This window comes from Rattus norvegicus, chromosome 2, assembly GCF_036323735.1.
Source record: "Rattus norvegicus strain BN/NHsdMcwi chromosome 2, GRCr8, whole genome shotgun sequence".
Lineage (NCBI taxonomy): Eukaryota > Metazoa > Chordata > Mammalia > Rodentia > Muridae > Rattus > Rattus norvegicus.
Window position 1 is genome coordinate 139,130,452 of NC_086020.1, and position 26,516 is coordinate 139,156,967.

At 43.7% G+C, this 26,516-nt stretch overlaps 1 long non-coding RNA gene across 7 annotated transcripts in view; it reads right to left on the bottom strand.

Annotated features, from left to right (window-relative positions):
• LOC102547111 (uncharacterized) overlaps positions 1-26,516 on the bottom strand; it is an 85,514-nt gene that overhangs the window by 37,306 nt on the left and 21,692 nt on the right. Inside the window, exon 4 of one of the 7 annotated variants that reach the window (XR_005500948.2) lies at positions 2,286-2,571. The exons of 5 other annotated variants lie outside the window; for them this stretch is intronic. This is a non-coding gene — a long non-coding RNA (uncharacterized LOC102547111). Of the gene's footprint in view, positions 1-2,285; positions 2,572-3,457; positions 7,090-26,516 lie in introns of those variants that run through there. One more of the 7 variants, XR_005500950.2, reaches the window with a different exon arrangement.

Genomic DNA, 26,516 nt, shown 5'->3' on the forward strand with positions numbered 1-26,516 from the left:
CTGTGTGTGTCTTTAAAACAGTTCTAGACTTTAACCTGGCTGCTCTTATTTCAGCTAAGAGGCTCAGAAGCATGTCTACCTAGATGTACCTAATCTGACTTTCTGACCCATTCCAGATTTTAAAACATGAGTCACAGATTGTGACTCTTAAAAGGCAAATCATGTGGTGGTAAATTGGTATCCTACTGGGGAGATTAAAATTCTTCAATCTTAAATTATTATGTATCAAACAAACCCTTCCTGGCAGAGTCCTAGCAAAATCAATAAATAATAAAGAAAAAAAGTAATGGTATTCGAAGTTACACTGGCTCTCAAACATTCTAAATGGTGATTTTTCATTATCAGGCTAGTCATCAGAAAGCAGCAGTGAATGCTGGTCCTCTTCCCACGCTTTGGCATAGTTAACTGTCTTTTATCCAAGTGTATTCACGTTGGCTCTGCCTGTTGTCCTAATTTGTTCTCCTGTTGCTGTGATGAAAGTCACCAAAAACAACTTAGGGGGTTAAGGGGTTCATTGGCCTGCAGGTTACACAGCCCAATACCAAGGGAAACCAAGGTTGGGCCTCAAGAAAGGAGCCCTGGGGAGGAAATGAGGCAGCTTGGAGGACCCCTGCATGCTGCCTTGCTTCCTGTGATGTCTCTGCTGCCTTTTTATACTGCGTGGGACCACCCACAGTGGTCTAGACCCTCCTCCATCAATGAGAAATCACAAAAATACTCCCTCAGACAGTCCACAGCCCAATCTGATGGAGGCGATCTGTGCCGAGGCTCCCTATTCGCAGGCGTGACGTGTTTGCAAGTAACCGTGTCAGATGCAGGTTGATGCATCCTAAAGGCTACCCACTCTAGAAAACCAGGTCAGCAAAGGTGAAATAATTAGCAAATTTATTCATGGGTGATGCCACCTCAATTTTAGGACCACACTCTTATTTTATTCACCCTTCAAAAGCCCATGGTCATTAGAATATTTTTATAAAAACTGAAAGACCACTAATACTCAGGGCTCTAAAGCTGCAGCAGTCTGTACAGCTTTCAGTTTCTCTTTATGACTGGGTAATGCAGCACATAATCTTACTGAAGTAATACGTATATATCATTTCCTATCTTCAACTTCAAGTTCCCCATTTTGTCTGCTGCTCCTTAGCATCTGTCCTATCTCTGAATGAAGAAAATATTTCTTTCACAGTTTCCAATGCCCCCAGGAGACCTGGGGCTGCTGGGTTCTCCAAGTAGCCAAATCTGGGGAGCCAGGGCTCTCGTTCCCAGTTCCCATTAATTCTGTGATTTAACAAAAACATCACGGGGTCAGCAAGATGGCTCAGCTGGTAAAGTCACCTGCACCCAAGCCTGACAGCTCAGGGTCAACCCCCAGGACCTACGGGACAGAACCCTGAAAGTTGTAGTCTCTGCAAGCATCATGGAGCACACGACCCCTGTATACACCTCCGCCACCCATGCACCCATGAGTAATAAATGTATTGAGAGAGAGAGAGAGAGAGAGAGAGAGAGAGAGAGAGAGAGAGAGAGACTGTGTCAAATTTAGAAGAATCAGACCTGTGAAAACCATCACTCATCTTCCACCACTTATTAAAGAAATAGAAACTTTGAATGTAGGAAATCTTTTTGAAATGTAACTGTAATTGATTAATTACTGTCCCCATGAATCCCTTTTCTGAGGGTTTGCTCTGTAACCTGGGATACTCTTCACATCTGCGTCTGAAACAGGCCAGTAGTAGGACATTTTATCCATGTGTTTCCAGTGAAAGAAGGGTACAAGAAATGCAACCCCAGAAAATAAACATGAAGTCACAAAATGAATTCAACAAGAACTTGAATTCTACAGTAAGGAGGAAAAATAACAAAGGAGTCTACGGCAGGGCTTTTAACTATTTACATAAACCATTCAATTCTTCTAACAGGATTAGAGACCAGAGAGACACAGCAAATCTGCTCCGTGTGATTGACAGAACTCTCTAGGTGCCTATTAGGCAGTTTCCTGAGACTTGAAGTACTTCAGGTTTAAAATTTTTAGCAAAACATTGTTTCTAAATTTCCATGATGGGAAGATGACTTTTAATGGAAGGGGAAAAAAATCCCGAAGCTCGAAAACCTATTTGTATACCCAGTTTGAGAAAAACCAAAACACGGTAACTTTCCAGAAGAAAATTAAAAACAGAATTCGTAACTCCACTGTGTGCTTTCGTGACCACTGCCTGGTGTGGAATTCTGGGTATTAACAAGCATGTCCACACTTAGTGTCTGTGCCTTGGGACTTGAGCTATTACCTGATTTGCAGTTACGCTGTCCCTTCTTGAGTCATTCCTTGGCCTTCGGGCCTTTTTATGAAGTCTTAATAAATACAAATTTGCCCAGTACTCCTTACAGTTGTTAAGCATCAGGACTCGGAGAGATGCTCAGCCATTTGCTGCTCTGGTGGAGGATCCAGGCAAGGTTTCCAGCATCCACACCGCAGCTCAGAAGCATTTGTGCTGTCTAGTCCCAGGGGACTGCCCCCTCTTCTGGCCATTCTGGGTACTGCAGACATGTGGTACACAGACATACAGGCAAACACTGAAAATAAATAATAACTCTTGTAACTGTTCTAAGAATGGGATTTACAGAAGGAATGGATCTCTTTTCTGTGGTCAACACTTTTCCTGGAGTATTTTGGAAATTTTAATATATGGTCAGAGGAGAGAGAAGAGAAAATGGTAGAAAGCAAGAAAAAATGGGAAGAAACCTGTATTGCAGGAGTTGGGGGATGGCGGGGCTAGGGTTGGGGAGGAGGAGTCTGAAAAAGAAAAGTAAAAAGACTGATTAAGGGAGCAAAGAAGCCAGAGGGAGGAAGAGGGAAAGGAAGAGTGGACTAGAGGGAAGGAAGTGGTACCTTTTGCCCTTTCCAGAGCCCATGACTTTAGTCTTTGAGAACTACTTTCTATTAGTCTTGTAATCACACACGTCTACACTGGCCTGTTCCACAGGCAAGTGCATACTGTTTTGCAAGCAAACTTTAAACATTTACCCACTTGTATGTTTTTGAGATTTGGATTTTTACCCCCAAAGTGTATGATAAATGAAGCCAAGCTTTGCTACCCTTCTAACTGACCTGAGGTCACACACAGACCAGAGCTGTCTTCATAGCTCCAAGATGATTAAAACATGAGTTGTAACCATTGAACACCAGTGCAGGGGAGATGGCTCAGTGGTTAAGAGCACTGACTGCTCTTCCACAGTTCCTGAGTTCAAATCCCAGCAACCACATAGTGGCTCACAACCATCTGTAATGGGATCTGATGCCCTCTTCTGGTGTGTCTGAAGACAGCTACAGTGTAGTCATATAACTAAAATAAATAATTCTTTAAAAAAACAAACTGACCGCTAAAAACAAGAAAATGGCAAAATTGACATTTCTGGGTTAGTTCCTTTCTGCAAATTCCTTCCAAAACTTCAGCTAAGGTTTTCGTATTGTGTTCTATATCAAGGCTTATGTAAACTGTGAAAAATCGAGAGGCCTTGGAAATCTATTTTCTTTAAAAGGAAGTCCCTAATTTCTAGTGCTGGTCCCCACAAAACTCCTCAGGGGACATCTGTGGAGACTGAGATCTGCACACGAGCAGTTAGGTACAAAACTGCACAACGAGGCTGGAAGTGGACCAGGAGGATCCGAGGGATGCAGGCGTGGTTGAGAAGTTAGACAATGTCTCAAAGAGTCTTCCAGCTCCTTTAGTGTGATGGTTTTTTCAGGTTCCTTTTGTTTTGGTTTGGTTTTGCTATGAGGCAGCTGCTTAAGATGTGGACGTTGGCTACATATATATGTATACATAGAATCGAATATCTGCAAGACATTTTCAAGTGTACTTTTTCCTTTTCTGTAAGTCATGCGGTATCTGTATTTGAGACTCAACCATAAAACTTCTAGTAGCAAAAGCCTCTAATCCGTAAGACTGTATCAGATAGCATGCATTATGTAAATGAAACACAATAATATAATCCCCAGATACCAATGCACAATGGATGCTGGGCTGAAGAATGGAGAAAGTTGAACGCTTTCATTGACTCTAATTCCAAGAATGGTCTTCCGAGCAAGTGAACGAAATGTACCCAGCGCTAACCCTGGAACAATAATCTCGCTCTTACACCTGATGCTTAGAATAACTCACTTAACTCTAGCTAGCATTGTTTTCAAGATGAAGAAAGTGGGCTCCGGGGAAATTCATTCTACACCCGGGAGCACCAATGCTGGCATTTCTCTTTCTAATCCTACGCCAGGCAGCAGTGAGCAATGGCCACATTCCTTGACACACTTGAGCACAGCCTCATCAGTAAACCAGGTCTAGACTGAGAACACATAATGGTCAGGAGATAGAGAGGAAGTGCGTGGATAAACACCCCTCGCAGTTTCCTCCCACTCATCTGTCACAACTGCTTCATATTCTGACACCTTTTAAACATGACTTCATTCTCATAAATACTTGTCTTTCAGAAAAATAAGCCATTTAGCCAACTTATAGCGGAAACCACTCTCCTTTCCTGCTGACTCTCTGTGGTTGAAGATGACTGAGGTTCTGTCTTCTGACTCGGTTCTCCTGATGACCTCACGGAGTTGGCACAAAAGTTTCCTCTTGCTCCCCTGTGACCCAGAGCTCCAGGCAGACACTTGCTTTCTCTGGCTGCACATACTGCGTAGAGCCATCTGTCTAAACATGGAATCCCTTAGCCCACATCCTCTCAGAGCTCAGGGTGAGCCCCCTCTTAGCTTTCTTCAGCGCCAGCCTCTGCAAACATCAGCAAAACAACTTGTGGCGATACCTTTATTCTGAATTGTATTTAATCATGAAAAATTAAATTTCATTAAAAAAACAATGATTTTAATCTTCTGTGAGGGCCTTCTCTTTCATCACTTTGTACTCTCAAAGCAACAGGTAGAGAAGACACCCAGAAAGAAATAGATGACTTCAAGGGGGAAAACGAATTGGGTAAGCACAACTAATACATACGTCTATATTTTTCCTAACAGTGCTCACCCAATCCTGTAGTGATGCAGTTGGTATGGGGGATGGAGTCCAGCTTTACCCAGCTCTCTCTGTGCTTTCTACAGCTTGTCCCCGGGGAAGGGACAAGTTCTAAAATACTGCACACTTGTGTCACAGCTTTCTGCAAGCACTGTGAACAATGCATATTCTTCCTATTTTAGTGGACCTAGGCCTTGAGTAGAAAGCGTGGTCCCTAAATAACTCAACTGACTCGTGACACAAATACAAAAGGAAGCAGGGACTGCCCAAACGCTATGACCCTTCCCTTCATTCCACCTGCTGCCATGATAATAACGTTAAATTCCTGGAAATGTCTATGAGTTAGGAACTCCAGGGAAAAGAATGTCATTCTTTAAAACTCTTTATCTCTTCTGCAATCATTAGCATGTTTATTTAAAGTACATGGCGTAAGAGCAGATGCAGGGGGATAAGCCTTTGTTTCTAAAAACCAAATAACACTCTAAAAATTAGATATAGACATTCTGACTTCTTAAGAGACCCAATTTACAATGTCAGGTACATAGTCAACACTTTGATGGAGGCAACATCATTTGATATTTTCAATCAAGTAATTCAACACAGAAAAAGTTATACAGCTTAACCTGTCCCCAGAATAAACTATGCCCTTGATGGAGCTCAAGTCAGGCAGGTTCTGCTTTTCTCTCAACCTTCCGATTGAGGGAGGGAACGAAACATACAGGTTTCCTTTCCAAAGGACGGTCCCACGTAAAGGTCTGCAGGTGAGGAGAGCATGGTACTTGTCTAGGGACCTTCTGCAGGCATCTTATGATTTCTGACGTGCAACTCCAGCAGAAGATTCAGAGGCATGCTGTTTCCTTTATTTCTTAAACCTTCAGTAAACTTGTTTGTGGGTTGGTGTTGAGACAGAAACTCATGAATCCCAGGCTGACCTCAAACTCTACAAGGGAGAATGCGGTCTGGACCCTCTCTCTGCTTCTGTGAGTGCCGAGGTTACTGACAGTTGTCTGCCACCATGCATTCTAAGAGAAATGCAACCTGGAATAATGGGGAAGCCCATGCCTATTAAAAAGTCTTGGTGGGGTTGGGGATTTAGCTCAGTGGTAGAGCACTTGCCTAGCAACTGCAATGCCCTGGGTTTGGTCCCCAGCTCCGAAAAAAAGAAAAAAAAAGTCTTGGAGTTAAACCAAGCATCTTGGTTCTAAGCGGGAAATCATAGGTTACTGGACTTTTCAACAGCAAGCTCTGTAGACTTTCCATTGTTGTTGTCCAATGCGGCACCACAACTTAGTTGCCATACATTATTTTGAATGAAAATGTTCCTTTGTGAACCTTGCAGATGGCGCCCAGATAGCTATTCCTGAACTGAGAAGTGTATATGAACACATATACAGTACTATATGTGTGTAGATATAAATTTTGTCATGTGGTGTGATAGTGACTACTGACTTCAACATCCTTTTGTGAATTGGTTGCCAGAACCTTGGAGTGGTCTAGATGGATAGATAAATCTCTGGAGTTGGCAACTGCATGGTACCTGTGAGAAATGGAGAAGATCAACCAGGAGACTCATCCACATAGGATCAACAGACGAACTTGGAAGGCCAGTCTAACTCATGGAGAGGCAAAAGCATCTCCTTTGGAAACAAAATATCTGGGTGATCCACATTTGGCTATTTTGCAAGGAAAAAGCATAAATTCAGGAATCCCTTCCAATTGAATACAAAGCTGAGCTATACTGACTAGGTGTTTGGCCGTCACTGCTTTAGATGTTTGCCTATTAGGAACTGTACAAAGAAATCAGCAACAGAATTTACTGTTAGAACTGAGTGCCTCTGTTAGGAACTCCTAACCCTGGAAATAGTGGTTGGTCTGAGTGTCACTGGGAGAGCAAAGCCCTGAAAGAAGGGTGTGTGTGTGTGTGTGTGTGTGTGTGTGTAAATTCTGTCAACTGCTACAGAAAAGGAAAACTACCTCCTCCCCGAAGCTTGCTTTTCAACGCAGACAAGGTCGTGGTGCCTTGATTCTTCCTGGAGTGGGAACTCCCAGTGGGTACTTTTTGCTTCGTATGATTTACCTAGAAAGGTCAAGAAAAGCATCTTCTGTTCCACTCCAGACAGCACAGGGCACAGTGGTTGGAGTCAGTGAAGCATCTGTCAGCGCTATACAAGTAGCAGGGCCAACCAATGTTTGTGCTCCAATTCTGTGACTTCCTCAAAGAGCCATGCTGCAGCTAATTAGTCACTGGGGTTTTTCCCCCTGTAAATTGATTCAGCTAAAGTAATTAAGACAGTCCATCCCCACAGCAGGGACCAGACTGCAGCACCCTCAGAGGGTCAATAGCCCCTCAACCTGGACCACTTCTCATATAGAACCATGGGATCATGGGTTAAATTATGGTTTGGATAGGTTGTGTTTTCTTTTTCCCAAAGTGGAAAAACTGAATAACCTGTGTTTGTTGCTTTGCTGTGTTAGTCATAGCAGAAGGTTAAACCACTAAGTTGATTTCATAACTTTTTGGACATGTTTATACAATAGAGCATTTATACAAAGACTAGTTTATTTCCTCCTCCTCCTCCTCCTCCTCCTCCTCCTCCTCCTCTTCCTCCTCCTCCTCCTCCTCCTCCTCCTCCTCCTCCTCCTCCTCCTCCTCCTCCTCCTCCTCCTCCTCCTCCTCCTTCTTCTTCTTCTTCTTCTTCTTCTTCTTCTTCTTCTTCTTCCCCTTTCTCCTCCTCCTCCTCCTCCTTCTCTTTCTCCTTTTTCTTCTGGGACTGAACCTCGAGCCTCTTTCATGCACAACAATGATTCTACCACTGAATTAAGCTCCCAGCCTAGACTCTTTCTTTAATAAAGGATTCCCCTGATGAAAATGAAGATTTATAGCTGGAGTTTCTCACCTCTCTCACGTGAGGTCACTTTCATCTGTCCTAGCATAATTGGATAAGATCCTTCTGAACATTTCTGCTTAAGCATCTGCAGGCCCAGGACCTGAAGAGAGGTCCTTGGAACACTCTCCAACTGAGTAACATTCAAGCCCCCATGTCATTTGGAGACTCTCAGGACCCGTGGAATAGAGTTATACACAATTGTGCATTCTGACCTGAGAGCTACATCCATCCACCCAAAACAGGAGACGGTGTCACTGTGTTTCTTCCATTTACAACTTACCTTCCTCTCATCTCAACTTTTGATAAGCAAGTTCAGATTCCTGCCTCTTGTTAGTGGTGCAACGTGTGGGCGATCCACCCAGAATTCCCATTGTCAGTTTGCCCCAACATTCCAGACACATGACTCTAGTGTAGTCTTGGTGTTTGGGTACAGGACGGTTCTTCCACTTTCCCTCTGGTTTACATCGTATGTAAAGAACATGGCTGCAACAGTACTGATTCTTTAGAAATGAATGCCAAGTTAATATTGCCCTAGGTAATATATGAATATTTAATCAGGAGAATATTACATGAATGAAAGATTTATGTACTATTTCTGTGTTGATAAGTCTAGCATCTTTGATTTAAAAAGAAGAAGAAGAAGGAAGAGGAGGAGGAGGAGGAGAAGTGTCTCAGGACTGTATGTAACTTACTATCAAATAGGCAAGATATAAAGAAAACTATATCTGGGCATGGTGACCCATGGCTTTAATCTCTGCACTTGAGAAGCAATGGCAGTCAGATTTCTGGATCCAAGAGCAGCCTGATCTTGAATGTACTAATGAGTTCCAGACCAAGTGGAGCTATGTAGTGAGACCCTGCCTCAGAAACAAACAAAAATAAAAATAAAGTGAACCATGTCATTAAGAACTACTTCATGAGCTTTCACTGGATGATTGGCACTACGTTAATGTGTGACTTATTTTCCACATGGCTGTGACCAAAATACCTGAGAAAACACCTTAAGGGAAAAAAGACTTGTCTGGCTCCTGGTGTCAAGGAAGTCCAGGCCATGTCGGTAGAGAAAGCCCAGTGGAGCAGCCTCATACCTGGACTGCAAGACCGTGGCTTGTGAATGGTTGTAGACAGAAAGCAGAGTAAGGCAGTCTGGAACAAGGGTGGGTGCAATCTTCAAAGCCTAACTCTTCTAACCTACTTCTGTCAACCAGATCCTATCTCCTCAGGCCTCCAGCACCAGGAAAATAGCACAGCAAATGAAGGACCACATTCTCAAAACATCCCTCTGGAGGCCATACTTCAGACATAAACTGTAGCAGCCGGGAAGAAGCAAGCAGGGCCCCAAATTCATTGGCAACCCTTTCTTCACAACTTTCAAGGTAGAATCCTGGGAATGACCGCTCCTTGGTTGCTGGCTTCTGCCCCTCCTAATGTGTACTCATCTCATTGTTCTCACTTCTCTCCATCTTCCCTCTTTCCCCCTGCACTATCCCCATGGCTATATTCACATCTGCCCCACTTGATTCCCCCATCCCTTTCCAGTGATTTCTCCATACATAGCCACTGTAAACTTTTTTCAAGGATGCATCAATATCCATCCGACGCTTTTCCTCTGCTGGTTGCCCTGTCTCATTTCCAAAGGATACCCACTCCACCTTCATTTTTTGTATTTTAGCTTCATTGTCCCTTCCTTCTTTGCATGGGTTCTGTCTGTTACTATCCCACTTCGCTCGTTCTCTCTCACCCATTTGTTTGCCTGCACTTGTCCATGTCTCTCAGTGGTCTGTGAACTCCAGGCAAAGCACACTGGTTTATTCGCCAACAAATTGCTGTGTTCTAAATACTCAACAAATGTTTGCTGAATGGACAGGGGAGAGCAACCTCAATTGGGTGTTTACAGGAGAAAGCATTTGATATCAGAGGTTTATGTTCAAGTTGGTGAATGGGGGGAGGTGGAGATGAAATAATATAAGAGAAAGCAGAAAGCTGGGTATGTGTGGAAACCAGACGCAAAATGTGTTGGGTTAGGCATGGGAAGCAAGCTTGGATGGTTGGGTACCGGAAGCAAGCATGGTGGGCACACAGAATATCCAGACAAGGAAGAATGTGAGGAAGTCCCTAGAAAGTAGACCAGATGATATGGCATGTCACTGCCTAGAAGCCAATGTTCTCAGCTGATGCTGCGTGTCTTGCAGAACAGACATCAACCTGTGTGCCTCATGGCAACTAGAGTCCCAGAGAAGTGCCGTTAATGGTTTTCAAAGCATGTGCCATTGGGCACATAATACTGTGCACTTGAGGCATTTCAACCGAAAGGGTGATTCTGCATACATTCGGCTGGTGTTCCTGACACCTCTCATATGGTGATTCCAAAGTGAACAAGACATTTGTGAAGAAAATCTGGCAGAGACATTGAAAAAGAGCTTCAGAGTATAAGGGCATGGAACTCTGTGGAGGGAGGTTCCTGGGAATGTGATGCCAAACCCACCCATTTACTACCCATAAGAAGCTTGGGAGGACTACCTAAAGCTTTGAGATGTCACTTAAAACCCATTAATTCTCCACCTTTATAACTGAGGTAGTCACCGGAACAACAGAGTGCCTACCAACCGAAGGTCTCCAGGGAGAAATGAATTATGGTGTTTCTGGTAAAGTTGACTGTGGTCATAGGATCTCCCTCCTCAGTTTAAAATGTTAATCCTACAGTAAAAGGCCAGATGGGTGGGACGCAATCCTTGTATTCACCAGCCATTCAGAACACAGCCATTTTCCCACTGGTTTGAATCAACTATCTCATACTCAAGTGGTTAGGAAGTGAGACTGGGTGCTGATATTGCATTAAGTCTCCTGGGCCAAAGGGAAGTCTGTCATCTAGCCAAAAAAAAAGTAAAAAATAAGCAGGAGAGGAACAGCCTTGGCCTTTATCCTTTGGTATGAGAAGCCAGCTATGGAAGAGTAATGCTGGCATAGTTCCCCAAATGGTTCTTAATCTCCTGGGGAGAACAGTGTTAGAATCTTAAGCACTGTATTGTGTGGGTTGCTCACCTGTAGGAAACGGTAAGCACACTCAGCACCAAATTCTTTGCCCTCTTTAACTGATTAATGGTTCACTGTTCAGTCTGGTATGTTGTAATTGGGGTGTGATGGGTACGGAGTTATGTCTGGAGACGTAGAAGTCTTCAGATCCAAGAGTTAGGTAGAGATTCAGATGGCGTTGGTCACGAAGGTTTGAGAGGCTGTGGCCTTTAGTGTTTGAGGACCAGTCAAGCGATGCAGCTTCAACAAAGGTGTGAGAAAGCAAAGGGAGTGGAGTGGATTGTCATAAGGACAGAGTTAGTGTGGTCTCTAGAATGGGGCTGTAGGGAGGTAGTGGGACCTTTAAGAAGTGGGGCCTCCTGAGAGGTCCTTGAAGATGATTTTGAGAGCCTGGTCCCTTCCTCCTTCTCATCAGGTGAGTGGTTGTCACCTCAGCACACCTTCGTCAGGAAGCACTCACTGCCTTGCCACCAACCGAATAGAGGCAATGAAATCATTTGATCGCGAACCACAACTGCCAGCCAAATTACCCCTTTCCCCCCTTTAAAATCAATAGTCTCGGATGCTTTACTGTTGTGGTAGAAAGTTAATACATTCCCCCCTCAGAGGGCCAAGAAACAGAAGACCACTTCTCAACTGTATATGACCATTGAGTGGCACAGGATCTGCTCAGATGCTTTTTCTCACTTACAACCATTAAACCGGCCTTCATTAGAGACCCAAGAAGAAGACCTTGTAAGAGTCGACTTTACACTTCTGTTGACTCCCACCCAGACCCTTCCTCCAACCACCCCCCATACAAAGAAGCCCGATCGCAATGTGTCAAAAGTGACCTTTTTCAACACCATCATATTGGATATCTAAATGTTAAATATTAGATATTAATGAGGCATTAAAGTAAATTCAGTTTCTTTAGTCTATTACTTCCTTTCAACAAATAAAACCCAGTGTTATTTGTCTATGAAGTATTGCTGATGGGAATCTTCATTTCTCTGTCTATGTTTGCAGTGCCTCAGGTTTCTCCCACTCTTGTTCAGAACCCCACGTACAGTGTACCCCATCTTGTTCCTTGTTACCACTAATCTGTTCTCCATTTCCATACTTTGTGTGTATAAGATCTTTGTAAATGGAAGAAGTAGCATTGTACTAAGCAGAATATAGATGCTATGAAGACTAACCATGCAATAATACCAGTGCCCTACCCCATATACATTGTACTATATGGTGAAAGATACTCTGCGGGTATAATTAAGGATCTGAAGGAGAAGAGGATATCCCAGATTGTCTACTCAGCTCCAATATGATCACAAATGTTCTAGTGGGGAGGAGGCAAGTATGTGAGAGCTACAGTCATGGATAGAACGGTGATAAATAGGAGAGACAACAGGACGAGGTCACAAATGCTGAAAACAGGCAATCATAGGATAATCCCACTGACTGGCATCTATGCCTGTGAATCAATACACTTTCTCTCATAGGCTAAACAGCAGCTCTTTAGTGGGAATAGAAGATGGTCTGTCTAACCTTTCACCTTCTGAGGGGTGTTTGGTCCGTTCCCACCTCTACACTGTTCTGTAGAAAGATGCTGTGCTCACTCATTTTACAGGTTTGGATGTGAGCACAGGTTTTCCTTTCTCTCAGGTGAATGAGAGAGGCTGCACTTGCCAGGACCTGTGACAAATGAATGTCTCATTTTACAAGAAACGCACATGCTTTTCCAGAGTAACTATACATTCCCACCAGAAATCTCCGAGCAGTCCACCTCTCCCTCTGTGCTCAGCTGCCGTCCCCACTTGATTTTGAGACACTCAGTGGAGTGGCAGCACTCCATCCCGTTTTAGCTTTCTGTGTCCTAATCACTGGGCTCTTAAGTCAACCATCCACTTTAAGTTAATTTTCGTTGTAGATCTGCACTTTAGTTTAAGATTTGTCATTTATTTAACCTGTCCATGTCAAGTCACTCTGCTGTCACCTGTTGAAAAAGGCACCCCCACTCCCATCACTCCACCCTCCTCACGCATCTGAAGGTTCATCGATGTGGATGAGCTGCTCTCTGCCCCATCACACTGGTTATATTGTTTCCCAGTTGATGCCAGTCTTGCTAACTGGAAAACTGTAGCACTCTGTAGTATCATTCTTCCTTGGGATTGTTTCAACTACTCTAACGTTTGCCATTTCCTATATGAACTTTATAATAAATTCATCTAAAAATCTTTGCTGGTATTTTAGAAGAAATTACAATGACATATTGATCAACATAGGGAGGACAGGCATTTTAACTATACCAAAATTCCCAATCTATGAACATAGCATGTACCTTCATTTACTTAGTTTTTATTGTTTGTTTGTTTGTTTGTTAAGACAGAGTCTCAATGTGCAGCCCTGGCTATAGTGGAACTCATTCCATACACCAGGCTGTCCTCTAACTCACAGAGACGTCTGCCTCTGCCTCCTGATTGTTGGAATTAAAGATATATTCCTACCATGTGCAGGTGGCTAGCAAGAGAAGACAATGAATCCACCAGGCAAGCTGGCTAGCTAGGCAGGCGAGATGGGCAAACTCTGAGCTCAAGTGAGAGACCATGCCTCAGTACACACCAGGGAGAGCAATCGAAGTAGACAACCAATGCCAACCTCTGGCCTCAACGTGCACAGGCATACATGTGCACCCACATACATGCATACCACACACACGTACACAAGCAAAAGAGAAAAGGGGGGTTGCCCGTATCTGTTTGAAAAGATGAGTGTATTCATACAGAAATGTTATACATTTTTACAAAAAAGATTCTTAAAATGTGGTGTTTTAAGATATTTGGAAAAAGGAGTAGCTTCAGTTCAGTGCTTCTGGTGTTATGGCTGAGGTTGAAAACCGGCTTCCTGGCAGCTGGCTCCAGTGTGCTTGTCCTCAGCAGTGGTGAGCAGCCCTGTTTTCCAATCCTCCCTCCTCGTAGCTGAAACAGCTCTGAGAATGTCTGAAGCTGGGAAACCAAGCCATGCTACGACACAGCAATGACTCCATTAAAACCATCTGCTGCTGTCCGTTGACCTGGAGGCATCGGACAAAGAAAAAGCCCGAAGAATATGCCTGTCTCCATCTGTTATCACACCGGTAGCTGGATGCATTCTGCTCTATTAGTTTAATTGGAACATTATTGAGAAATACTGGCTTCCAATAAAAATGGACGAGAGTCTAAATAACTCACCCCAAACAGCACATGGCCTTTCCAGTGATGGACATGAGCAATTTTTCTGCCATTTGTTTTCCAGGGACAGAGATGTGGCCATTGGCATTAAGTTGAAATCTAAAGTAAGGTACATTGATTTACAGGAAATTGTTCCTTTACCTAGGAATTCGTCATCGACGAATACTGTTTCAGGGACTATGCTGAAGCAAGGCTTGTTTTTTTCAGTCAGATATACCACCATCTGTGGGTCTCTCTATAGGCGGATTTTTATCGATTCAAGGGTTCAAAGTTCACAAAAAATATTTTTTTGTTTTAAGTCATCTCAAGTGGCACCAAAACCTTAGAGGTTGTGTGCAGGATAAAAGAGACATCCAGGACATGGGTGTAGCCCACTGGGCACTCGATGTCATTTTCCTAGGAGATGCTGTCGTGTTGGGTCTTACACCAGAAGAGAATGTAAGTTTCGAGTTCTCTCTCTCTCTCTCTCTCTCTCTCTCTCTCTCTCTCTCTCTCTCTCTCTCTCTTTCAGTGAGGCCTGTGAAAGTCCAATAACTTTCCACTTGTCAATGAGTTTGCTGACAGTCGTTTCCTTGCCTAGCGGATTCATTGGCAGAACTCAATGTCCATATGTTTTGGAAGATGTGAGCCTCTAGTGACAGGTAACACGATGTGTCCTAAAACCACAGAAATCAAGACTTGACTTGCTGATGGCAGGGTGGTGCATCCTGGGGAGATGGAGCTGTGAACACTGCCAGCTCAGGCTGCCTCTGCCTCTGCCTCCCACTTCCTCACACTTTCCTCTGAGATAGGACCGGAAGCCGGGACAGTTTCCCATTTCTGAATCTCCTACTCCAAGGCTGATTGCTGACAAAGTTTTCTTTTTTCTGACACAAAGGGCCTGGAAGGACCAAGTTGCTGCTGGGTGAACTGAGTGTATCCGCCCATCTGCACAGGATTTATCCAGATAGAATACACTAGGTGACCGCAAGCTCCCTCCCTCTCTCCCTCTCCCTCTCTCTCTTCCTCTTTGCCCACCCCCACACCCCCATGTGGCTGGAAATCTGACAACCAGCAATTAATCACCAAAGTCAGGCTCTGTCCTGAATACTTATTTTTCATTCATATTACCTTGAAAAGAAGGTTTCATGTTGGTCAGTTTCCAAATTGTGATTTATTGCGATTTGCTCCTTTAAGCCATCTCTTAGCACTGTGTGTGTGTGTGTGTGTGTGTGTGTGTGTGTGTGTGTGTGTGTGTGTGTAGTGTTATCATAGGTGGAGGGAGGCAATTTCTTTGTTTAGAATAGAAAGTCACACACACACACACACACACACACACACACACACACACACACACACACACACTGCCAAGGAGCCAGGAAAAGGGAGATGGGAGCTGGCTCTTACACCTGCCCTCTGGTCACTTTCCCAGAATCCAGTACCATCCCCCAGTGGCTCCGGAACCCACTAGAGCCAACTTGGATGCTTTTCAGCTGTGACTCACTGAGTTGTACCAGATCCTCCTGAGAATCTCGTCCTATGCTCTCCGAAGCCACCCTTTAGAGAGCTGGTTGAGGTGACATCTGCAGCAAGCCGACTTGTTGCCATTTTAACTTAAAGAGCTCGAAATATGTTTGGGTTTAGCTTATTTTATCATTTTTACTCTAGGTTTTTTTTTTTAACCAAACCCACTTCTATTCCGTATACCACACACTACTCTGATGTGTACTTTCTTACCTGGCTCTGCTCATAGCCAAACAACGTACCTTTCTCTTTCAGCTTATCGATGAAACTCATAAGGCCTTAGACCTTCCCAGCACAGGACTAGAGATGTTTCCAGATTCCCTTTCAGTTTGGGTGCTCATTTCTTCTCCCCCCTCCCCACCCCCCCACCCCCCCACCCCCCACTCCCCCCACCCCCCACCCATGCCTTTCTCATTCTCTTTCCTTCTTTTGGTGTGAATCATTACAGGTTTCGGAGTTTGCATTTTCTCATTTCTAAGCCTTGAGGACTTTAATTCTTCCCTGGCCTGATCCTCCCTCCCTCCCAGAATGTCCCCAGACTGATCCGTGTCTCCTCCATAGCAAATATGAGCCTCTCTTTGTAAAAATAAATTCAAGAGGCTAATGGAACTGAAGCCACGTATAGTATAGCTGCTATCTTAGCTTGGTTAGCATTAGTTCCCGATGCTGTGATGAAACCCTGAGATCAAAAGGCAAGCTCAGCTCAGTGGTAGAGTGCTTGTCTAGCAAGCACAAGGCCCTGGGTTTGGTCCCCAGCTCCGGAAAAAAAAAAAAAGGCAAGCTCGGAGGAGAGGGTTCCTTTGCCTTGCATCCATATGACTTCATCATCGAAAGACCTCAGGACAGGGACGGTGCTGCTTCTCGGCTCACTTCCCCTGCTTGTGCAGCCTGCTTTCCTATGGAGCCCAGGACCTCCAGCCCAGGGAGGGCCTCACCCACAAGGGTTAGTCTCTACCCCATCACTCACTAGTTAAAAAAATGCCCTATCTCCAGATGGTATGGAAGCATTTTCTTTGAAGTTCCCTCCCTTCAGGTAACTCTAGCTTGTGTTAACTCTAGCTTTTCTTAGGTTGACATAAAACTAGTCAACACAGTTGTGCAGAAATGGACGCCAACATAGAGAAAGCTAAAAATGGCTGGTAGGCCGATTAGGCACATGGCCATGGCTTTTAAATCCCTGACTGTGAGAATTGCCAGCACTCTGTCTCCCATAGGCCAGGACTTTAGAGATTCACCACCTACCATAGCACCTTTCCCCAGTTCCCTATCCTATGGGTTTAGGATGCAAAGCCTCTTCTAATGGACTTGCCAGGGCTGAAGACTGTGCTCTCTTCTGATGCAAATCGAGTCCTACAGCAGATTGCCCTTAACTCTTTTTTGCCCTTAATTTGTTTATTCATTCACTTTACGTCCTGATCGCAGCCCCCTCCCTCCTTTCCTTCCAGTCCCACCCCAGCCCCCATACTCCCCACTCTTAGCCCCCATAGTCCCCATCCTCAGCCCCTATCGCCCCTTCTTTTTGATTCAGAGTCTAGAGCTGGGAGGTACTGGCCAGCTGGCGGGGCAGGGTGAGGCTAGCACTTCCTGCGTAGTTAGCTTTGACTCTGGAAAGACTCACTACCCCTCATACTGAAATCGACCACCACTTCTTTTTTACACTTGTAAACAGTATTTTTTATTTTATGTGTTAAAAACATCGTAGGAGGCAAACTAGTTTCTACTTCTCTCATTTCGCAGATGGGAAGCTAAAGGCATTGCAGAGAGAGAGAGAGAGAGAGAGAGAGAGAGAGAGAGAGAGAGGCGAAGCGCTCTTGTGTAGAACACTAACCTAGAGGGAAGAGGGGGTTCAAAGCCCTGTCCTCGCTTGGGGCTGTTTCTCCCTGTCTTCACCCTTTGTAAGATTTCTGCTGGACCTCTGTGAACAGCCACACAGCACACTGCCAACAACACTTAATTTTGTGTTCCTTTGTATTTTCTACTTTTTAAAAAATTATTTTATTTATTTATATTCCAGCCGTTGATCCCTCCATACCCCCTCCCACAGTTCCTCATCCCATTCTTCCTCTCCTTTGCCTCCCAGAGAATGCTCCCCCCCCACCAGACCTCCCCCTTCCCTGAGGCCTCAAGTCTCCCGAGGATTAAGTGCATCTTCTCTCACTGAGGCCATACCACCCAGACCTCTGCTACCTATGAGCCAGGGATCTTGGACCGCCGGAATATGCTCCTGGATGGTCTCCTGGTTGGTGGCTTAGTCTCTGGGAGCTCCCTGTGGTCTGGGTTAGTTGAGACTGCTGGGCTTCCTATGAGGTCGCCCTCTTCCTCAGCTTCTTCCAGATGCCCGATGGTATCCCCTTCCAGTCCAATGGTAGGGTCTGTCTCAGTCGCAGTTGGCATACCATGCAGTTGCTGGTTGGGCCTCTCAGAGGACAAGGAGACACTGTTTTCCAAAGCCCCCACCCCCAACCCCCTCACACCTACAGTCTCCTCAATACATACTAATGGTTTAAAATGCTGCCCAGTTTAAATAAAATCGGTCTTCAATTGCTTCTGGGTGATTTCTGTGCACTGACACCTGCCTCCCCCCTCCCTCATCACGCCACGTCTGTACGCTACTTCGTTCTTTAACCCTCCTGCCAATCAAACTCATATAATCCATTTCAGGTAATGATAGAAAATTCTGACTGTGGCGATTAGCCTCAGCTCATCAACAGCTTCAGGAACCTGCTGGAATTTTCCCCAGAAATTAGTTCATTCGACTGCGGAGCGCTGATTGAGATAATGGGCTGCGATATGAAAATTAAGAAATAATGGAAGATATCCCCCCCCCCTTTTGTCTCTCCATTAAGAGAAGGAAGAGGAAGAACCAAACTGGACTTGGCTAACACATTTCCCACAGCTCAGCAGCCTGGCACAGCTCCTGCCCCCTCTGTTCTCAAAGCAGGGCAAAGCTGAGCTGAAAGAGAGAGGCCACCCAGACACTTCAGTCTTTGATGCCACAGCTCTTCTCTCCTGAGGCCAGCGCCAGTGCAAATGTTAATGGCTTTTGCTTTTGAGTCTCCCAGTGAACTCCAGTTGAGAGCTTTTTATAGGATTAAAACAAGGCTCATTATTAAAATGAGGACTTTGGAGGGTGGACACACTGTGTGTGTACGTGTGTTTGTGATTGCCTGTGTTGGTGACGTGAGTGTGAATCCAGAAGAAATCATTTCTGGGATGTATCTCAAGCAGTATGTTTGCAAATCCAGATGGCTGGCACCCAGATCACTTTCCAGCAGGCATGACGACACTCGCCTAATCTCGGTGGACCCTGTGGCTTGTTCACTGACTTGCCTTTCATCATAATGAACAATGTCATACGCAGGTCTGCTTCCGATGGCCATCTTTATTGCACAGAGATTACAATGCCATCAGAAAATTTCAAATGCCTGTGCACATGCATGCATACATCAACAGCTTGAAATATGTACACATGTATAATCAGCAGCTTGGAAGTAATTAAAAACGAGGCATAAATTGATTATGGTTCCCATGAAAAATATTACTTCTTAAATGTCATTATATATTAGTGTATGTGTATACACACTCGCACACACACACACACACACACACACACACACACACATACACACACACACGGTAGAAGAAAACATTTCTCTTGTGGGTGCATTGGCCTATCTGGCATAGCTTTCTGTCATTGTCATTTTATCCTTTCTTTACAACTGATTGCCCCTTTCCCAGTGAAAGACTTCTGTAAACAGGAGACAGAGAGCCTTGTCATGGAAGAACTGCCCAGAGCCCCTGAGTTCACGTCCTTCTCCTCTCGCCAGCGTATTCATGTTCTGAGTTATCACTTCTTTGCCTTTGTGTGCTTGTCCCCGTGAAGAAAGCAACCTGTTGGAAATTGTACTAAAAAGATAGTGCAAACGTTATCTTTGTGTATATCTTTAGACCTGTTGAGGTTCATGGCCTCGTCAGTCCTAAAATTGAATGTCCCTACATTTCAATGCCTCTGAATCTGCATTGTCCGGTGATGGTTAATTCCCCAGGTTGCACTGGCCGTGCAAGGTTTTCCTTAATAGTAAATTAAACCGTGGTGCTTCTTGCAATTGGCCGTTAGACTTACTAAAGTAGAGTTGGGTTTGAAAATGTTTGTCTTGAATGTGATGTCATTCAAGAGGTGTTTGTTTTTCTGGTGTTCTTGGTTTTGCTGCTTTGTCAGTATGAGATGGACCGCAGAATGACTTGCTTGGAGAAAGTAAAGAGATTCCCCAAGTCCCAGAAACCTTGAAGGGGGGACTAGAGATGTAGGAAAGAATGCCATCCCCATGTTTAAAAGACCCCTCCTAATGTCCTGGCTTTTGCATGGGAATCCTGAGTCTTCATTGCGCATTCTGGTGGAAAACTTACTTGAATAAAAAATTACAGTGTATTAATTCTGCTTCTTCCACCCCCTGGCCACAGGCAGCGAAGGTCCTGACCCTCTGATCAAGAATCTGGAACTTTGAAAATTCTTGAGCCAGCATTTTCAAGCACACAGTACTGTTTGCAGAGTCTATACCGTTTCAACATCTACTCAGAGAGCCTTTCGAGAGGCCACTGCCTCTGACAGGTTAGGGAGCTGGCATTGCATTTGGAGAGATTAGATTAAATTCTCACCCAGGGAACCGGAGCTGATGTTCTGCTTCTATTCTTGTATCTCACCTTGTGAGGGTTTGTATATGCGTGGCTCGAGGAAGAGGCATTATTAGGAGGTATAGGCTTGTTGGAGTAGGTGTATCACTGTGGGTGTGGGCTTAAGACCCTCATCCTGTCTACCTGGAAGCCAGTCTTCCATAACGGCCTTCAGATGAAGATGATTAACTCTCAGCTCCTCCTGCACCATGCCTGCCTGGATGCTGCTATGCTATGCCTTGAGGATAACAGACTGAATCTCTGAACCTGTAAGCCAACCCCAGTTAAATGTTATCCTCATAAAAGTTTCCTTGGTCATGGTGTGTGTTCACAGCAGTAAAACCCTAAGACACACCGCTATACTCTCCTTTATCCCTCCTCCCCACTCTGGCTGATTCCCTTCCCCCATTTTTATCATATACACTATCCCCACATATGAGAGAAAACACACCATATTTGTATCTCTGAGTACAATATATTTCACTTAATGTAATATCCAAGTCCATCCATTTTCCTGTAAATGACATAATTTTATCCTCTGTTATGGCTGAATAGATCGTGTGTGTGTGTGTGTGTTATATGTGAGTGTGTGTGAGTGTGTGTTATATGTGAGTGTGTGTTTGTGTGTGTTATGTGTGAGTGTGTGTTATGTGTGAGTGTGAGTGTGTGTGTGAGTGTGTGTATGTGTGTGTTGTGTGTGAGTGTGTGTGTGTGTGTGATTTTCTCATCTGTTCATTTGTTGATGGGCATCCAGCATGGTGTCCCATCTAGACTAATGTCAGTAGTACAGCAGCAGGATCATTTAGTAGCTCTATTCTAATTTTAGATTTTGAGAAACCCCTATTATTGCAGTACAACCAATTTAAGCTTATCCCCAACTAGCTTAAAAATAAGTGAGATTCAGATGGTGGTTATTTTACTTGACTTTGACAACTACTGGTGGGTAACCCCAGTAGTTGTTCTAAAAAGTCTACTTTTCTAACTGCTGGCCCGCTGCCTCCCCAGTGGTGTATCCCAGATACTTGCCGTTTCTCCTGGCCACATGCTCACAGTCCACTCATCTCATGATGGTCACTTATCTCTGTTTGTCCCCTTTTCTCTCTCTTCTCCACCCTCAAGCAGCTAACTCAAAACCTACCTGCTTCCAGTAACTGGCTGGAGACAATTTTATTTAACCAATAGTTTTAAATCAAGGAAATAGCTTTACACAACAAAAGCTTATAAATGTGAAAATTCACCCCTAGGCCTAGAGCTCAAGGTACAGAATTTAGCATTACAATGCATAGCAACCAAACCTCAACACTCCATACTGATCGGCACAGTGGCTGCCTAGTTTACAGAGTTACAACAGCAGTGTATAAGAATTCCTCTTTCCCAACACCACCACCAGCACTTGCTATTTCTTGTTTTCTTGATAACAACCCCTCCCCCGGGTGTGGTTTTAATTTTTATTGCTGTGATGGTTAACTTTCACTGTCAATTTAACAGGATTCAGAATCCCCTAGGAGGTACACTTCTGGGTATGTATATGAGGTTTTTATAGAGAAGATTATCAGATGGGGTAAGACTCAACGTGAATGTGGACAGCGGCATCCCATAAAGTAAGGGGGTGAGCTGGAGAGACCAAAAGGGAATGGCAAGTGAGCTTCAAGACATGAAGAGGCTTCCTGCATCCACGGAACCCGCCCCAGCCACCAGGCCCTCAACTCCATGATGAGTTGCATCTCCTCAAGTCACTCTCCCCCACCCCCATGGGTGGAGCACAATGCTAAATGCTTCGATTTTCAATGCCATATCTTACAATTCTGTTTGAACGATAACATTTAACTGACATGAAAGGACATTGTTCTCTACTCATTTCCGTTATATAAAAATGTAGATATTTTACCAAAAATAAAAAAAAATGCTCACACATAAATTAACTCTGTGATCGCACATGGTAACACTGGCTCCAGTTCGTGCAGTGAGGAGAGGAAATATGGCGATAGTGTGGCTAGTGTGGACTCGAAGACAGCATGGTTCCTGATGAAGACCTTGTCTGGAAAACAAAGGATTGGGAGCATCCATGTCAGGTAAACTTCCCTCCAGTAAGCAGCTGCCTTTCCTAGAGTTGTGGTCACGGGATTAGGAAGGTAGCTGACGCTAAGGAGGTTAAACGTAAGTTCCAGTATATATTGACCGATCATATTTCTGTCTCCAAGATGTCAACTTTGTTGGCTGAACAACTTCCTTTTGGGTGTTTGCTTTTGAGTCCTTTAAGGCCATGTCCACTCTGCCATTGCCTTTGCTACACAGCCTTTCAGTTCCGCTTGTCTATTCTTCCTGTGCTATCTTGGGCCACTGGAGTTCTTCACGGAGAGCCCATGCCAATGGTTGTACCATGGAGTGCTTTCCTTATGTCTTCTTCTAGCAATTTCAACGTTTCAGGTCTTACATTCAGGTCTTTGGTCCATTTTGAATTGTGTGTGTGTGTGTGTGTGTGTGTGTGTGTGTGTGTGTGTGTGTGTGTAATGAGGTGGGGAACAATCTAGGTTCTCTCTTTGATGTGTGCACCTTTAGTTTCCCAGCACCACTTGAGAAGAGGCTCTTTTCTCCAATGTATGTTCTTGATGTCTTTGCCAGAGATTTGGTGGCTTGAGTTTGTGTGTATGTTTATTTCCTGGTCCACTATTTTATTCCACTGAGTTACGTTTCTGTTTGGGAACCAGAATGATGCTATCTTTGTTAGTGTAGCTCTGTAGCACCATCAGGCATTGGATGCTTTCAGCGTGGCTATTTCTGTTTAGCATCACATTGACTGTGTGTCTTCCATATACATTTTAGGGTATTTCCCTAGTTCTGCAGAAAATGGAATTGTAATTTTGATGGAAAGGGTTTTGAATCTACAGATTGCTTTCAGAAGGATAGCCATTTAAAAATATTAATTTTTCTGATTGTTAAGTGTGGGAGTCCTTTCTACCTTCTGGTGTTCTCTTAAATTTCTTGTCCAATGTTTCTAAGTTTTCACCTCCTTTTCCCTCCCAGTAATCGCCTGTTTTCCCCAGATAATTTCATGTCTACATTTGTGTCATGTATATTTTTGTTTCTACATGAAGTCTAGTAACCAGAAATGAAAGAAAGCACACAGTATTTGTCTTTCTGGGGCTGCTTTAATTTGGCAGGATTCTCGCTGGTTACAGCCATTTTCCTGCAAAGGGCGTGCTTTGCTCTCCTGATGGCTTGAGGTTTTCTCTTGCACAGATACATGCTATGTTTTGTTTATCCATTCCTCTGCTGTTAGACCCGTAGGCTAGCCTGATCTACATAGGGTCCCACAACAGTGATTGCAGATTCTGCTACAATAACTTGTAGTGGAAGTTGATTGATGTGCAAATATCTCTGACTTTTAACCTCCTTGGTTAAGCTTATTCATAGGATTTTTGTTTTGTTTGTTTTTTTCTTCAGTTCATTTGAAATGGGATTATTGTCTTAATTTCTTCCTGGGCAAATTTATTGCAGGCATTCTGAAAAACTGCAGGCTTTTTATATTGATATTTCATATTGCTACATGACAGTGTTTATTGTATCTAAGCTCTTTATTTTAGTTACGATTTAATTTAGTTCATTATTTATTTTAATTGTAATTCTAGTATAGATTTTAACATCCTTAGGTATAAGATCATGCCATCTGCCAATAGGAATAATTTGTCTTCTTCCTTTCCTTGCTGTATCTTTTTTAATTTCCTCTCACTTTTTGGCTCTAGCTAAAAGTTCAAGCACTTACACTGAATAAGAGGAGAGGGAGTGGGCACCTCCTGTCTCATTCCAGGGTTTAGAGCCAATGTCTTAGTACCCCATCCCTAACCCTTGCCCTGTAAAGTACAATGTTGGCTATAAGTTTGATTCATTTATTATTATCATCATCATTATTATTATTGTTATTAATACTATTATTATTTTATTGTGTTGAAGTATGTTATTTATATTCTCATTTTTTCTAGGCTTTTATAATAAAGAGATGTAGAGATGTTGAACTTTCTAGATGTTTCCTCTTTATCTATTAAGATGATCACATGATTTCTGCTCTTAAGTCTACTTCCGTGATGTGTTCCACTCACTGATCTGTGCATGTTGACCCATATTTGCATCCCTGGGGTGAACCTCAATCTTGTTGTATGTAATCTTCTTAGTGCGCACTTGAATCCAGTTTGTTTTGCTGGGTAATTTAATGTCGATGTTCATCAGGGAAACAAGTCTGTAGCTTTCTTTTCTGGTTGTGTCCTCTTCTGGTTTTGGTACCATGGTAACAAATAACCACTTCATAGAGTGAGTTTGGTAGTATTCCTTCCCGTTCTATTGCATAGAGCAGTTTGTGGAGCACCAATGATAGATAGCTCTTCCTTAAAGGTCTGCCGGAATTCAACGGCTAATCCAACAGTCCCAGACTTCCTTTGGAAGACTGTCAAAATAAGGTAGAAGGCAGGACTAACACACAGTCTGTCTCACACCTACAAACACACACCTCTGTGCATGTGTACTCACACATCCACACAAAACATGAAATGAATGGAAAAGTATGTTGCTCAGTTTCCTAGTGTTCTGTGTGAGTGAGTTGCCTGTCATCATTTTCTCTCTGGAGTAGTCTGTTCTTGCTATCCTCACTTCTTCACTTGGAGAAGTGGAGGAGGTAACCTCCAATCTGCCATCTCCTCTCTCACTTTACTTCTTCAAAGCAGAGGACAAGCTGGGCCCTGATGATGAAGGACTTTAATCCCAGCACTATCAGGAGGCAGAGACAGGTGGATCTCTGAGTTCCAGGCTATCCTGGTCTACATGGTGAGTTCCAGGACACTCAGGGCTATGCAGAGAAACCTTCTCTCAATAAATATATAAATGAACAAATAAACAAGCAATCAAGCAAGCAGACAAACACCAACAAAGCAGAAGATAAAACTAAGCAGGTGATAGAGAACACTGTGTCCAGTTGATTATATGCATCAAACAAGACCTTATTTCAATGGCATTCTCCCAGCAGCGGTTTTTCTACCCCCCTTTACCCCAGTAGACAATAGACATTTACTACAAATGTGTTTGCTTTCCACAATGAGGGGAAACTACAAACATCGGTTACATACAGGCCAGGGATGCTAAACATTCTAAAATATGCAGGAAACAAAAAGAGTATCTGTCCCCAAGTCTCAACAGTACTGAAACCCTGCTCTCTTTTAGAGAGAGAGAGAGAGAGAGAGAGAGAGAGAGAGAGAGAATGAAAGAGAGAGAGAGAATGAAAGAGAAAAGAAGAGGAGGAGGGGAAGAAGAAGAGGAAGAAGAAGGGAAGGAAGGAAGGAAGGAAAGAAGGAAGGAAGGAAGGAAGGAAGGAAGGAAGGAAGGAAGGAAGGAAGGAAGGAAGGAAGGAAGGAAGAAACCAATGAATCTTTTTAGGAACCAGTCTTACAATCTCTAAAATGGGTTACTTCAACTTTGGGTAAGTCACCTCCTCAGCACCTCATCTCCCACAGACAGACATGAAGCCTCTTGTCCTTTTATTCTCTTCACACTTTTTACATTTGTACTCCTTTAACTCCTGCAGGCTCCGTTGCCTCCAGTAATTGGACCATCTCTGCCCCCTGCCTCTGACTTAATCAGCTGGAGGCTTGACTTTGACGAGCAGAAATCAGAACTGTGGAAACTCTAGGAAGCAGAATTCTGTGCAGATGCTTAAAAATAGCCCGCCTCCAAGTATGTCAGGAGGAAGAGTCCCTAATCATAAGCATCAGGGGATATTCTAAAAATGTTCGAGTAGAACCTGAAGGTCTACCTGAACATATTTTCTCAGTTTGCACTTACATGAGAATCAGCTCGAAGCAGTCAAGGTTAGACTATTAATTTGTAGGGCCTTTCAATAAGAACACCATCTTCCTTGCCCTGTTTAACCTTTCACTATCACCCCAAGGTGTTTCAGTTCTTATGCCCATTTATTTTTATCATACTTTTCGCTTCTATTTTCGTTCTATTCCTGTAAGGAAATAATTTTTAGTGGGCATTCCTATTGTGAATATTTGCATTTTTGAGCAATATCTGAGTGGTATCATGAGTTCAAACGGTTTAAAATTATGAGCTTTGCAGGTAGCAATCAAAATGACTTTGCACAGCTAAAAATTACCATGCTATGCATGAAACCACAGCAGTGTGCTTTAATACACGAAGGAAATCAGCTATAAAAA